The sequence below is a fragment of the Limulus polyphemus genome, unplaced genomic scaffold, assembly GCF_000517525.1.
Source record: "Limulus polyphemus unplaced genomic scaffold, Limulus_polyphemus-2.1.2 Scaffold2508, whole genome shotgun sequence".
Taxonomy (NCBI): domain Eukaryota; kingdom Metazoa; phylum Arthropoda; class Merostomata; order Xiphosura; family Limulidae; genus Limulus; species Limulus polyphemus.
Window position 1 is genome coordinate 56,677 of NW_013668118.1, and position 11,976 is coordinate 68,652.

At 31.6% G+C, this 11,976-nt stretch overlaps 1 pseudogene; it reads right to left on the reverse strand.

Annotated features, from left to right (window-relative positions):
* LOC106467150 overlaps positions 1–11,976 on the reverse strand; it is a 66,005-nt pseudogene that overhangs the window by 8,132 nt on the left and 45,897 nt on the right.

The following is an 11,976-nucleotide window of genomic DNA, read 5'->3' on the forward strand; positions in this document are numbered from 1 at the left end:
TATTTCACTCATCTTCCTCACATATTAACACATTCATAAATGGTAGATTATGTCACTAAATCTTCCTCATATATTAACACATTCATAAATGGTAGATTACGTCACTCAATCTTCCTCACATATTAACACATTCATAAATGGTAGATTATGTCACTAAATCTTCCTCATATATTAACACCTTCATAAATGGTAGATTACATCACTCAATCTTCCTCATATATTAACACATTCATAAATGGTAGATTATGTCACTCAAATCTTCCTCATATATTAACACATTCATAAATGGTAGATTATGTCACTCATCTTCCTCACATATTAACACATATTCATAAATGGTAGATTACGTCACTCAATCTTTCTCATATATTAACACATATTCATAAATAGTAGATTACGTCACTAAATCTTCCTCACATATTAACACATTCATAAATGGTAGATTACGTCACTAAATCTTCCTCATATATTAACACACATTCATAAATGGTACGTTATGTCACTCAATCTTCCTTACTTTGAGTCAGATTATTTGATAGGACTCCCATCCTCTGAAACGAAACAGTAAATGTCTCCCTCTTTCTCTCTAACACATACAAACACACAGAGCAAAATATTTTTTTGTATTATGTTACACAAGTTGTAGACATCTGAAAATATAATAAACAGTTCATTCTTCTATGTCCCAAATAAAAAAAATATTCTTTCTCTCTTTTTCCTTTTAGTGTAAGTGCATTAGAATGAGTCCATATTTTCAAAGTTTTAGTTTACAACACATTCATCCTCTCATTTTCTTTCAATATATAAATAAGTAATTGATGTCAAATTTTATCCATACTGACTAACACCTAGGGGTCGCTCAACGTATTTGAAATTGTACTTGCAATTCACATTATAACTGCATATTCTGAATATTTTAAATAATTTTGGAAGATTCTAGCATATTTTGGAATACTGTAGCACATTCTGAAATAATCCAGAGTATTCCACAATATTCAGAAGGTTCAGAAACACCTCATATATAAACAGTTCATGCTGTTACTTCTAACTTTGGAATATTCTGTATAATACGACAGTAGTTTCTATAATTTTGGTGATAGTATATAAACACTTATGCAATTTCTTCTGTATCATTTCAGCTAATCCTATATTGATGTATCATTGCGAATAGATACTGCAACAAGAAGTAATACTACACTTTGGCAGCTTGGTTCAGAAAAACTGATCTAATAGTAAGCAAATTATCTTTAAACAAGCAATCGATGTGTGTCTTTCCACCATCACAAAATATCAAAGAAGAGAGTTTGTGAAAGCTCAAAGGTTGTGATCTAGCTCTTTGGAATAAGACTCAAATTCTAATTTGTCCAGAACATCAAGCCATTAGCAAACTGGAGAAGCTTTCTGGAAAACAGACAAAACTAAAGAAACATTCAAAAAGGAAAAATGAAACAAAGCAAGCTAATGAGACAGAGTTTATCAATAATCTGTATGATATCACTCATGTATGCTCTCTGGCCATGAGGAAAAAGATCTCCACCTTTATTGTTCTAGTTTATCTTAGGGCATGGTTCACTGCTCTTGAAGTCATTTCTACTCCATGCAATGATCTTAACTTTCTGCAATGTCTTTTTAAGTACATGAAAGTGAATTCTGCTCTTGCAAAAATTTGCTAGACATCTATGATAATCTCAATAAGGAACTTATTGGTTTAGCATTTTTTGATTCAGCTGTATCCATAGAGACAAAACAAGCAATGGTAAAAGCACTAAATGAACCTCCAAAGTGCAGCCAGCTGAATATGAGGAAGTCTGAAAACATGTCAATTGAAGCTTTCATCACAAAGAACACAACATTTAGATTTCTGGATTATAACCCCTGAGTCATGGGAGCTTAGAGACAGCTACTGGAAGGCACTACAGAGAGTTCCACACTTGAATGTAGTAAATTAAAATGCTGAAAGGGGGTGTGTCCGTTATTGAGAAGTACAATATCACAATGATAAAGAAACAAGAACAATTCTTCCTTCAAGTTGTGCAGAGTCACAGAAGATGCTTTCTTAATGACAGAAAGGAAACAATAACAACACAAATGTGACTAACCACATCAAAATCATATAATTACACTACTGTACATGCACTAGAATAATAATAATATACTTTAAATACATGACTTATAATACATAATATATTTTTATATGTTTTTATTCAAATTACTTTGAATATATATAAATGTTGGCAGAGTAATTTTGAACTGAATCCCTTTGTCACTAGATCACTTATTGCTACAAGGCCTTATAACAATAGCTGAAAATTACTTTTTTTCCAAAATTCTCCGTTTCACTTCCTATAATTTTCCAAACTTTCAAACTTTTTAATGTTACCTTTAATATAATAATTCTAGTCACTAGTTCATTCCAAAAGATTGTATGAGCAACACAAAAGTTAAAAGAAAATAAACCCAATACATCGATCACTTTTGAAATGTGGGCTTTCATTCAGAGGTAACATCTAAGACACATATTGAGTGGTCAAAATTAAAAATAGTTTTTGTGCTATCTTCATGCTTACAAAAAGCTGTTTCCTTTAACAAGAGAAAAAAAAATCTGACACTATTCAATTCCACCTGAGAAGCCTCCAAATGTTTAGATCTATCCTCAAATTCCTAGCTAGTGAACGAACTGTCGAACTCAGCCCCATAAACTATTTTATTTAGTTTTAGGTTTGACCAGAAATACATTGAAGGATTCTTTTCCATGCACAATGTTTTCTCTGTAATTCAGTTTATTATGAGTTAAGAGTGAATAGATTTCAGGCAACAATGGTCTTGTTTTGTGTGACTGATAAGGGTGTTTTGTAGCAGAATTGCTAAATAGCATTGTCAGAATAAGTTGTATCAATACTGGTGTGATTTAACAGTGAAACATCTGTTAATAATACATAAACTGAATAGCACTGTCAAAATAAGTTGTATCAATACTGGTGTGATTTAACAATGAAACAATCTGTTAATAATGCATATTGCATTTTTTTGACATAAAAAAATCAAAACAACAGCTGCTATTAGTTTGTAGCTAGATGCTACCTACTAGTGTTACATTGCATAATAAAACTAAATGTCAAAAGGCAACTCAAAAATCTTCTCAATATGACATTGTCAGCATATAATTTATGTACAATACAATGAGATAATTCAAGTTTAGTAAGTAAACATAAAATACAAACTTAAACTACAAAATTCATATGAACCTTTTAATAGTTCAGTTTCTTTAAACGTCAGATATTATAAACACCTTCCAGTGAGAGAGAATGGGTGGCCATTAACATAGAAATCTATCAAGAAGTCATGGTACTGAGTTTAAACACAAATGAAATAAAATGCATGCACATTATTTTATACTCTATACGACAACAGTTTTAACCTTTATCCAAACACAAGACCACATCATTGCAATACTTGGTTGTTTTTGAAATTATGCAATTATCTAAGATTTTACAAAATTATTGTTGGTTAGTTTGTTTTGAATTTTGCGCAAAGCTACACGAGGGCTATCTGTCCTAGCTGTCCCTAATTTAGCAGTGTAAGACTAGAGAGAAGGCAGCTAGTCATCACCACCCACTGCCAACTCTTTGGCTGCTCTTTTACCAACGAATAGTGGGATTGACCATTCCATTACAATGCCCCCCGGCTGAAAGGGCGAGCATTTGGTGTGACGGGGATTCGAAGCCACAACCCGCAGATTGTGAGTCGAGCGCCCTAACCACCTGTCCATGCCGGGCCTTCCAAAATTAATTCCAGTTCTTAAAACCCTTCAAAATATTTTATAATATATTTGCAAGATGAAGAATTTCAATATATGCAGGATGTGCAAAAATTACTATACAGTTGATGATAAAGAAAATTTTATGGAGACAATTTATTAACAATTCTTTTCAGGCACATTGTGCTACTGTGTCAAGAAACACGTTGGTTCCATTTTTTTTCTTATTTATTCTTTGTTTTAGGGTAAGACATTACAAATTAAATTATATTCTATGAAACAATTATACGGGCATTTTTGCCCCACCCTGTACAATAAGGTAAAGAAAAAACTATATTCTTACCTGTGCCTGTTGGGTTTTGGCTCCTACCATAGCTCGTAACTCTTGTCTTACATACTCTGACGTCATTCCTCCTGTATCGTTCCCAGTTACTGGTCCTCTGTTGAATAATTTGGTCAAACAGTTTTAAAATGATGCTTTAATTACAGATATCAATTTATAAAACGAAAAAACTATTAACATAAAGTACTTTTGTCTAACAAGTATGTAATAAATTAGAAGTGTGTGTAAGTCTAACAGGCTGAAATAATTTGGTCTAATTAAAAATTGCTATTTTATATAATGAAATGATTATAAACTCTAGAACAAGGTTACATTTTTTACAACTTCTGAAGCGACCTTCTACTTACATTACTGAATTTACAATTACTAACAGAAAATTGTATAGAATCAACAACTACGAGTCTAGCAGTATAGGCAGTAGATCAGTTCTAAAGATGTAAAAATGAAATGCCGAATGAAATCAATATAACCTTCTTCGGGATTTTTTGTTGTTTCTTCATCATAAAAAAATGTCTTAGTTACTCACTACAATAAGTACTTTATAATGTAATGACATTTTTAAACTTATCAAATAGTGAGGATGTCAAGTTAGGAAAAGATCCAAACTGTACTGGTTGATAGATTCTGAAATTAATCTATATTATAAACTTCTCTTCTTATGAACATGTGTCTGAACATTTTTAAAAAAAAAGTTTAAAAGAACCCTTTTTATTAGTATTCTATCACAAATGAAAATTATTTAGCACGTACAGGAAACTGTCTTTAAATTCTATTGACAAGATGTTTTATATTACCTAAAAATTCAAATAAAAAGTACTAGTAATCTAACCTACATAACAGCTAGTGTATGTCACGTCACATCACACTTGATTTCTTGAAATAGGAGGAGTCATAAGAGCCAAAATGCATTTATCCAGATAGAATAGTTTCATTACTGTCTGCCCACTACAATTTTAATAATGAGGTGCAAGGGGGCCATGAGGGGGATGGGATGCCATGAGACCTTATAAGTGTAGTGGGTATTTGTATAATAAGCCTAAAGAAAAGCCATTGTGTGGGATCACCTAGCCTAAAACCAAGTACACAAGATTTATCATGAAAGTAAAAATAATGATTCAGTTTTAAACTTAAATCGTTGCTGAATTAAACTATTTTCTGTTATATCACCAATGATTTTTCCAATAATTATTCTATGAATATGCAACGAATTCATTTCATGAATGATCTAAATTTTGATTGGCTCACAAAGGAACTTTTTGAAATTTGTCTGCCTCAACTGCACTTTTCTGCCTCTTTGTTGGTCAAGCTTGATTTCACAAAATCTATTTAATTTAATTAGCTATGAAATTTGAAGTTAGGGTATAACTATGGGGTGGTAGTATCTGCCCCGTCATTTTTGACGGACTAGTGAAAGTAAAAAGCTTTACCTCCTACAATGACTCCATGAATTCCTCAATTCAGCAGTCTGAAATCATAGGATTTAGCTAACTACTACATGTTATTAACCAAACTGACTACTGATACTAAAATTTGAGTAACCAGAAAAACAAAATGTCTTCTTCTGACATCTTTTTGTATAATAAGCATTTCCCATGTCTTGGCTTTCATGCAGGCCCTGCATATAAATACTGGAATTATTTTGAAACATTTGCATTGAATATGATGGTTGTCTTTACATGATTTCTTGACGATAACATGTAAATCTAACACCGGAAAATCTTTTTTTGGTTTTCTTTGAAGTTGTTTTGTTAAAAAACCCAGAAATTTCTTATTTTGCACATAATTTTAAAGACATTGTGAACCTTTTGTTAAAGTTATTACAGAATGATGTGAAATGAACATCTTAAGTACAAGCACAAATTTCGTCCTATGGGCAGCTATTTATACTAGTAAATACTAATTATAGTATTTGTACTCCATTGAAAAAAATTTAGGAAAGTGTACATTTTCTAAAAAAAAGGATTTTTTTCTGGGAAGTAAAGCACAAGTTTTGGGATTGTGATCTTTAGGTATATGCAACTCATTACGTCAAAATAAAGATGTAATCAAACCCTCATGTACAGTCCTAGTGAAAGTCGTGATTTTGTTGTGAGGAGAGTACTTTTATTTAAAATTGTGCTTTGTGATAAAGAAATGGTTGTTGCACATACCACAGTTATTTTTCGAACTGTCTGGATCTTGAATATTCAAAGTGTGAATTTTTTTATGGATTTGTTTGTGATGCCATTCAATAGATAGTGCAGGGGTTTTGATTACATACATAGATACTGACATACATGCTATATCCATTATAGTAATATTTCCATGAAACTGTTGCATTGCAACAACCTAATTGCTCTTGGAAAAGCTAGGAAGGGAATATTTATTAGTGAAATAATGCTGTTAGGGGTGTTTTGCCATGACCAGTCCAAAGAATTTTTCTCAACTTGTAGGGGGTTGTTTGATCTATGCTTCAAGAAAATCGAGGGTGGCCACAAACTTGTTGAAGAATGGAACTGGGATTTTGAGGAATTTAATACTTGCAAGTAGTTTCAAATGAATCACCACCTGGATGCTAAAGTGGCAAAAGTGATCATTACTGGTATTTGTAATGATTGCTAGCTAAAGACTAGACACAGTAAAATAAAATCACCAATGACTAAATTTATAAATTAACAATCCAAAAAAGTCATTAAAAACAAAACTGTAGAGATATTTGATAAGAATAATTTAACTCAAAATTTACACCTTTCAACTAATCCTGATCCATATATCTGCAGATTTTGCTGGTCAAAAGAGAAGTAGGAATTGTCCGTAGAAGTATAGTTGTTTCCTCGAGTAGACTGGCTGGTATAATTAGGAGACATCTGTGACTGAGGTGAAACAACTTGCTCACTACCCACAAATACCCCCTGTGGGGTCCTTGGTGAATTCACACGACCTGAACAGGAAAAACTCGTTAAAATTAACATCTCCAAGAAGTTACTCAAAATTCCTGATAAACTGAAATGTGATCTAAAATAAAATTGGAAGTAAAATGTTACCAGAGTGCAAAATACAGGAACTTTTTTCTCATTTATTATTAACATTTATTCTCTCGGGAAACAAAGAGCAAGTTACTCAATAATCATTTGATGCAAACATTTGGTGTTATGAGTATACTGGACTGGACTAGCAAACAATAATCAAACTTTAATCTACACAAAGAAAGTTCAATCAGTAAGTAGTAGGAGCAAAGCCTAAACTGACATGCACTTCTGTATAATTAAGCCTGATCTTCTTACTTGAGTTGACATTTAATAAATTAAACAATGTTATTATAATAACACTACAGAAGAACTCCACATTATTAATAAATATTAAAAGTGGATTATATATACATGATATTATTTGAAATTAGAACTAGGAGAAACTAAAGATCATAAGAATTTTAGCACTGACTACCACACTCTCTATAACCCCTCTAACTTTATAGGCATATACATCAGTTCCATATTTAAGATGTGAACATTTAATAGTGGTGAGCACAATAACCAATTACAGGGATGACAGCAGAGAGAAGTTGAATATACTGAAAACACTCGGGCAGGAGATATAGCAGAGATGTAATCAGAACTATTATGTGGAACCTATTGCTCAGAGAACTGTTATAATAAACAGAATTGAGACTCAAGATCTCAGGCTTCTAGTATTCTTTATTCTAAATCAAACAGGCAGATTTTCTTTGCCACAACCCTCTACCCCTTTTGCAAGTAACACAGACTTGTTACAGTCACAGTGTTCCAATTACTAAGTTAAAAGTTACAACAGTATTTAACACCACTAGGCACTACAGAAAAAAAAAGGAATTATGATGTACGTTTATATTAAAATAGTATTAGATCTAGTCTAGGACTTTTGGGTTAGGCTGTATTATTGGCATTAAGACCTTACAGGCTTAGTATGCAAGCAGCCAGATAAGCCTCCTTAGTGCTTAACTTTACCATGCTTACGATGACATTGTTGCTACTTTTAACTTTAGACTGTTTAGTTTTACAGCTTACAAATAAAATTTATGTTGTTACAGGTTAAGTCACTCACAATTTTAGGCCTATTACAAACAAAACAAAGTGAATATAGATCTAGATTGAGTTTGATTATTTTTGTGACTGTGTACCGGAATTAGTTTGAATTAATCACATGTTCAACAACAACACATGTCCACCATGATGTGATACATACTTTACGTTGGAAAACTCCCGATCAACTATATTATTAATATATGCACGCTGGTCTACAATATTTCCGTAGTTGCTTATCAGTAAATGTTCATCTGAATGTTAATAGTTTTGGGTATTGAAGCTAAGACGTCAGATTTTTTATTTACCAATTTATTTATTTTTTCAATTGAGGGAAAGCTGTCCTGAAACGGAACTCTGCATTCCCTGCTTAATTATACCAAAAACAAGTCATTCTCTGGCTTCAACTGAACACTTAGTTCATATTTTGACAAATAATTATTTACTAATTATAACAAACAAACAATAAGTAATCTTTATGATCTATTCAGTCCTGAATGTTGGTTCTATAACTTATATTAATCATGCATGATGCTGTGCACACATTTTGTCACCAAAGAGTTAAGGTTAAAGGAACTTATGTCTTACTATGCTGAATCCCACATTGCTAAACCAAACTAATTAAGAAAATGATCCCTAATTACCATAACATCCCTTACTTACAAAGGAATATTTAATTAAAAGTTACATTTATACCAATAACCATTCACCAGTTAGTTAAGCCTAATCGATCAACATAACCAAACATGATTTTATAACCAATTGCTGCTAATACCGTGATACCAATAACCATTCACCAGTTAGTTAAGCCTAATCGATCAACATAATAAAACATGATTTTATAACCAATTGCTGCTAATACCGTGATACCAATAACCATTCACCAGTTAGTTAAGCATAATCGATCAACATAATAAAACATGATTTTATAACCAATTGCTGCTAATACCAATTAAAATTGTTTATTTCTTTGCATATCACAATAGTTCTATCTTGTCCTGCGTTACCTTTCACTGTAAACACCACAGATGTTGTTTTGCTTTAAGTTAGTTTCTTGTAAAGCTTTACAAATATACTATTAATATTTTCTCTTTCATGGATATAATAATTATAAAAGAACATATTTCAAGAGATCTCACCAGGTAGAGAAACAGTCCTCTGTATCCTTTGTTGCTTTGTCTGTGAAGCCTGTTGATAAAGATGACCAGGTGAATGTGGCCCGAATTGACCATCCGCCTGGCTAGAAAGTGGAGAGTTTCCCTGATTTGTAACAGAGTTTGGACTTGGCATGGAACGAACTTGTAATTGTCGTTGAGCTTGTGCAACAAACCTACCTTGACTCGCAAGTGAGCTCTGTGAAACCACAAACAAATGCAAATACTTATTGTAACTAATGGCCCATTACATTTGAAAAAAAAAAATCAACTCTTATATCAGACAGGTCTTCTTAGCCACACTAATACTAATATTTTGGTTCAGAACCAAGCTATATAAGATGATTAAGACAAACTTCACCTATTCTGCTGTATAATCAAAGTTGGACTATGCACACACTGAAAAGCAGAAATCATCCCATTTTGAGTACTACAGATTTTTTACAGCTTCTATTCAGAAACATAACTCATAATCTAACTACAAACAACGACTGCAGAGTTTAATCTAACAATGTTTTGTTATGGTAAAAAATAATTATTTGCCAGTTACTTAAGAAAAACAAAACTGTTCCACAGTTTGTTTTTCTAATACAACACTATTTAAGTCCACTACTTCAATTAGAAACTAGAGTACGGCTTCATATTTACCATATTTCTACCAATTATTAGATGTACATCTTATTAGTTTGCCAGTGGCTCAGTGATAAGTCTGTGGACTTGTGTGCTAAAAACCAGGTTTCAATACCTATAGTGGGCACAGCACAGATAAGCATACACAGGGACTATCTACAAATAAACTTAAAAATATGACAAATAACCTATTAAATGGCCCCACACTATAATGGCTGATTAGGTGAATTTCTGTGTGTACGCGTGTCTAGAATATTTATAAATCTGTTTTTCCAAAGAAATTTTGATAATTATGTTTCTGTTTCTGGTATTCTGTAGAATTCCTAAGGTGATTTAATTAGAAATGTAAATGGCACAATTATTATGTTTTTATATTTCACTTTTATAACTTAACCCTATGACTACTGGCACCGTTTTTATATTCCTTTCTGCGTATGGTACTGCAATACATTCAAAATTTAATTAAACCACTTTACTATCAATATCCATAAATGAAAGTAACATTATAATGTACGTTATAATTTGAATTTTTACGTTATCCAAGTTTTAATTACTTTTTTAAAAGAAAATCTTTCAATAAAAATTTCAAACCGCAGTTTTCGTATCGTGTGATCCACATGCTTTGAAAAATCTCAACTTTAGTAGCCACATGAGCTAGCAATGTACAGGAATTTCTTCTACACACTAACTATGTGTGTGTTTGGCCTAATTGACATGTGAGATCTAAAGTACTACACCTGTATTTACTGAGAAAAAGAAATAAATTTTCCAACCCATTACATACGGAAACATCTGTTAGCCGAGTTCTTGCACAGATGTTTCCATATATAAAAGCTATCTTCAACCCTTTACAGTTGCCATGCCCACCTTCTATACTTTGTCTTGAGATATACAATGTACATGTAGTTAGTTGACACAAGTGTATATAGTCATTAGAAAGAGCTCAGTTTACACTATACTTTATCAATGGTTGATTTGAAATTGGCATTTTCCTTATGGTGTACCTCAAACCGACATTTGTATTGTCTGCTTGATCGACAATAGCATTTACAGTTGTTTCTTACCTCAATATGCTATATTTAGTGAGACAGTTTAATTGTATTTAGCTTACTTATATACTTTAGCTAATTATGTATTATATCCTTCAAAAATCATTTTTGCTTGTTATAGTTTCCATGTTATAACTTTTAAATTAGTACGCGAAAGTTAACAAAATTTGGCAGTTTATCAGTAAACATTACAATGCTTTTATATGCAAAACATCAAATTTTTTTTTATTAAGACTTAAGGTTTGTAAAACAATGTTTCTCTCATGCCTTTTTTTTTCACATCTTGCCTATCTATCATGCAAGGTAATTTTTATTTTAAGATATAAGATACTTTTATTCATCAGAAAATTTTCAACTTTCACATGTAAAATCTTTATAATGTCCGGATAGTTATCAAACTTTTCTTAGGAAACAATTTTATATTTTATCTGTTATTTTCACAAATTAATCTCTGTATGGGTTTCGCTAAATTTGACTGATCTCGCAATCACCGTAAAAAAAATTCGGAAATAAACATAAATTATGTCTCTTTCATTCTAGAATGAATGCAAATTATACAACAAAAACATAAATGTTTAAACTAAATAGCTTAAATCTCATAACATTATACATTTATATATATTTATTATTTTTATTATATTGACCTTTCACCTGTGCCTGGCTAACAATATAGAAGTTACAACGACGCAGCTCACGTGCACTCATGTTTCTGTATCAAATAACATAAAAGTGACTTGTCTTGGCTGTGTATTTGTAAAATACAGTCACATTTCAATTATTATAGATTATATATGTATACAGATTATTGTTATTTTGAAATTAAGTTCTAAAAGTTGTTTTTCCTAAAACATAGAACAGTAAATAAAGAAGTAAAGCAAACAATTATCTCTTCTAGTTACAACCTTTGTACTCAGTTGCTGCAGGTTGCTAAGCCTTTAATAATTTTGCACGTGGAAGATATGAAACAAAATATTTTTTTTAGGATTCATATATATATATATATATA